The sequence below is a fragment of the Myodes glareolus genome, chromosome 20 (assembly GCF_982192425.1).
Source record: "Myodes glareolus chromosome 20, mMyoGla1.1, whole genome shotgun sequence".
NCBI lineage: Eukaryota > Metazoa > Chordata > Mammalia > Rodentia > Cricetidae > Myodes > Myodes glareolus.
In genome coordinates this window covers 42,534,633-42,539,118 of record NC_142045.1, presented here as the reverse complement: position 1 = coordinate 42,539,118, position 4,486 = coordinate 42,534,633, and the positions used below count along the sequence as shown (strand labels likewise).

Genomic DNA, 4,486 nt, shown 5'->3' with positions numbered 1-4,486 from the left:
CGCCGACGGGCCGGAAGCGGACCGGCGGTGCCGGGGAAGTGTGAGGCTGGGGCCTCGCGGGAGCCGGAGGCGGTCGGCGGTGGTGGTCATGGTGATGCAGGCCGGAAAAGGCGGGACGAGGCCAGAACCGCCCGCTCGGGGGTGTGTCCTGAGGGAGCCCCGCCCCGTGCTCGTCCTCCTTGCCCGCCGGGCTGGCAGCGAGCCGGCTGCTGGGTACCTGGGAAGATCTGTTCTTGGCTGTCCGAGCTGAGGCGAAAGTCCGGTCCCTAGAGCGCGGAGAGCGGCGGTGCCAGGCGCCTCGGCGGACTCCCCTTCAAGTGTACGTCTGTAGCGGCCGGTGAGTAGCAGTCGGTGTGCTCCTGGCTTCTGCTGCGTACGTGCCGGGCAGCATGAGCGCTGCTGCGTCCTGGTCCTAGGGAGGGCGTTGGCGGCCCCTGCCCTCCCCTGCTGGCCCCTGGCTCCTCACCTGAGGGGTCTGAGGGACCCGACTGAGGTGGCAGCCAGCTGCTGCTGCTTCGCTGGCTCCCGGCCCCTCGAGCCTCAGCTTCGCCCAAACCCCTTCAGCAGACCCTGCTTAGCGCCCACCGGCTGCTTTTACCATCAGGAGCACGGTATTCACCAGATGCTGTTTACTTCCTGCCATGGGACTTGACGGCTAGTAGGTGCCAGAAATCATTGCGTGTCACAGCGTTTTTGCTAGCTCTAGATAACATTGTCATGTGATTTCGCTGGATCACCTCTATCCTAGGAGATGTGGAAAGCAGACACATTTATACTTCACCGCGACCTGAGATTGAGATGTTACCTGGAATCTCGGTGGTGAGGTGACAGAGTTGTGACCCAGACTCAGTTGTTTTCATTAGTGTGAGCGCTCAGCGTTTGTCCTGCCTCATATGAGCTCTCTGTTGTGTGGGGTTGCCATCACCCCACCTCTGATCGTTCGTTTGTCATCATCTCGTGTATAGCCAATCAGGCCTATCCCACTAGAGAACGGCTAAATTTGAAAAGTGTCTTCTGTTAATTATCTTCCAAACCCAGCTCTGGTTATTAGATACTTGCTCGTTCTCAGTCTTGCCGATTCCTTTCTAGTAACAAAAACATGCAGCTTCTTCTGATTGGTTACAAGAGTATAGACGGGTAGAAAATGAAGCGTTTTCCAACCATGGTACTGCTTCCTGACTCACCGTTATCTTTTCTAATCCAGAGGCCAACACAATTTGTGGCGCATATATAGCGGAAGAAGAAAATGTTGACTAGCCTTCCACCAAGCAGAATGTGGTGTGCATGTTAAAAGAACGCTTATTCAGTCCCTTCCTGTCATCCCTACAATAAGGAGGAGAGGGATTGATTGTCTCAAGTAGACAGAAGCGAAAGGCAGAGGGAATAGGTAAATTGCTGAGGGTTGCACAACTACCCAACAATGGCTTGACTTCAAGAAACAGAGCTCCTTTCCTGGCAAAACCCGTGCTGTTTACCATCAGGTTTCTTGTAAACAGAACACCAATAAGACTATCTTCTCATATTTCTTAATATCAAAACAAGCATTCAGTGTTTATTCAGTTTAAATAATTTGTTGCTATGTATTAGTCCAAGTAGTTTCCCACTTTCGGGTTCAGGCGGCTCAGTCAAGGTCACACAGCTAGTGGAGGAACCAGCTCTTTCCACTGCCACCTCCAAGTGATGACTTCAGACCACAGAAACCCGTGCAGTGAGTGGATAAACAACTCCCCAAATCGACTCCTGTTTCTCGAAACATTCTCAGTAGCAGTCAGAGCAGACATGGGGAGGAAAACTGTGGTTTTTTAAGTACTCCACTAAAAAGAGAAGCAAAATTTTAAGAGATTAAATAAATCCCATGCTGAATGTGTTACTCAAAGATGTGGGACTTGTTGGGTATTCTCTTTTCCCTCGTTTTCTTTTTTGGTGTTGCTAGAGATTGAACTAAACCTTGCAGATGCTCTATAGGAAAGCTGTCAACCGAGCTATATACCCAAACCCTTGCTGGGTTTTCTTGAATGATTGTTTAGAATAGATGGTTACCTCCCTCCCAAGTACAGTGGAAGGGTAAAAGGGCTTAAATTGGTTGCCAGAGAGTAGTGGACTTTTAACAGCGTTGACATTTTTGTGATTAGAAAGTGTGAAATGGGGGCCTGAGAGATGGATCTGAACTTTTAAACTCTTGTTGCTCTTGCAGAGGATCAAAATTCAATCCCCAGAACCCACATGGTAACTAACAATCATCCAGTTCTAAGGTATCTGATACCCTCTCCAGACCTCAACAGGCACCAGGCACATACATGGTACATATACATACATGCAGGCACTTATACATATAAAATAAATTTTAAAAAATATGAAATGAGGGGCTGGAGAAATGGCTCAGCGGTTAAGAGCACTGACTGCTCTTCCAGAGGACCCTGGTTCAATTCCCAGCACCCATATGGCAGCTCACAACTGTCTGAAAATCCAGTTTCAGGGGATCTGACACCTTCACACCAATGCACATAAAATAAAAGATAAATAAATCATAAATAAAAAAATATGAAATGAAAACTAAGTCTCTTGTGGGAGGACAAAAAGGAAGTTATTGTATATGGTAGATTGAAAATTACATTTTAAATTTTTAATTTTTGTGCAAATTGTGCACATGTGAGAACGTCAGAAGACAGCTTGCAGAAATGGGTTTCTCTCCATGGTGACATTTTTTGAAATGTGCTTATGCCTTTGAAAAAAATACACATGATACAGTCTAGGAAGAAAAAGTAATGTTTGTTTAAATATTTAGATATCAGAGTAGTAGGAGATTAAAAAGTACTAGATGCAGTAATATTAATAGATGTGAGTGCCGCATTAGCAATAAAACTCGTTTCTAGGAAAGGCGTTTCATTCCTTGGCACTGTGATCATACTTCTATTTTTGTTCCACTTTGTTTTTCTCCTTCCTGCTTGCTATTTAAAAATGTAGGTGGCAGATGGATCGCTTTCCATTTGCTTGGTTCTTACTTCAAAAGTGGCTGTTGCTTCTGCAGAATCTCACTGGCCTCTTGCTGACCTGAGGGCTTTTAGTACCTGGAACAGTTCCAGATGGCATCTCTTTATGGTGAATTGGTGTTGTCTGTATCCCAACTTAGAAAACTCATGGTTCTGGAGAGCCTGAGCATAGCCAGCCCTGCCTAGAAAGCTCTGTTTTCAGAGACTGGGGAGATGGCTTGGTGTGTAAGAACACTTTCTACACAAGTGGGAGGATCTGAGTTCAAGTCTCCAATGCTTTTGAGAAAGGCTGAGCATTGCTGCATTTGTCTGTAACTGCTATCACTACCTGAGTGATGGAAACAAAGATTGCTAAGGCTTGCTGGCTGCCAGCCCTAGCTCTGGATTCAGTGAGCAACCTGCTCTCAAGGCAGAGTGATACAAAGGAACAACCAAGGTCCTCTGGCCACTGCATCTCCACTGGCATGGGACCCTGCGCACACACATGTGCAGTTTACCATACACACATGTACATACTCACACATACAACTAAACACATACACACATACAATCACATACATCAAAAGAGAACTATCGTTTAGATAAAAAAGACCTGTATAATACCAGATTTCAGAACCAAATACATAATAAACTCTGAGTGTGTGTGGGGGGGGGGGAGGTACCAGGAGAATTGTCTATATTCTGTCAATCATGTTTTATATAAATGCTAATTGGCCAGGCAGGAAGTATAGACGGGTCAACCAGACAGGAAGTAGAGGCAGGGCGGTGAGAACAAGAGAATTTTAGGAAAGAGGAAGCACATTCCTGCAGGTCTGCCCAGATCACTGAATAAGCAAGATGTGAGCTGCCTTGCTAAGAAAGGTACTGAGCCATGTGGCTAACATAGATAAGGATAATGAGTTAATATAACCTACAAGAGCTAATAAGTAGCCTGAGCTAATGGGCCAATCAGTTTTATAACTTATGGAGATCTCTGTGTGATTTTCTTTGGGACTTGCCAGCTGTGGGACTGGACAGGACAGAAACCCCAACAAGCCCAGTCTTCATGTACGTGTGTGTGTGTGTGTGTGTGTGTGTGTGTGTGTGTGTGTGTGGTTTGCTTTCTGTTCCTCTTGTGTGAATTGGTAAATATAGAAAGGAAATAAATTGCCTTTAGGCATGGAGTGGTCTATTACATAGGAAAGCAAAATGATTTGGGAAACTTTTCTAGTGTAGGGTTGAAAAGGACTGAACAATTTAATATTTAATGAATATTGTTTATTTTTTTTAAAGTGCTTTGGGCATGTTGACATTTGTCTTTAATCCCAGCACTCATGGGCTAGAGAAAGATCTCTATGGAATTTGAGACCAGCCTGGTCTATGTAGTAAGTTCCAGGACAGCCAGGGTTATGTAGAGGGTTGTCTCAAAAATCCAAAAAAAAAATAAAATAAAATAAAATAAAAGTGAAATAGCTCTTGAATAGCATACTATTTCTTGTTGGAGAATATTTGGGTTT

At 45.2% G+C, this 4,486-nt stretch overlaps 1 protein-coding gene across 1 annotated transcript in view; it reads left to right on the top strand.

The window, feature by feature from the left end:
- The first annotated feature begins 173 nt into the window (after window positions 1–173).
- Window positions 174–4,486, top strand: part of Abhd18 (abhydrolase domain containing 18) — a 51,892-nt gene continuing 47,579 nt past the window's right edge. Inside the window, exon 1 of the mRNA XM_087899515.1 lies at window positions 174–337. The gene's annotated coding sequence lies outside the window, so the exon portion shown is untranslated. The remainder of the gene's footprint in view (window positions 338–4,486) is intronic.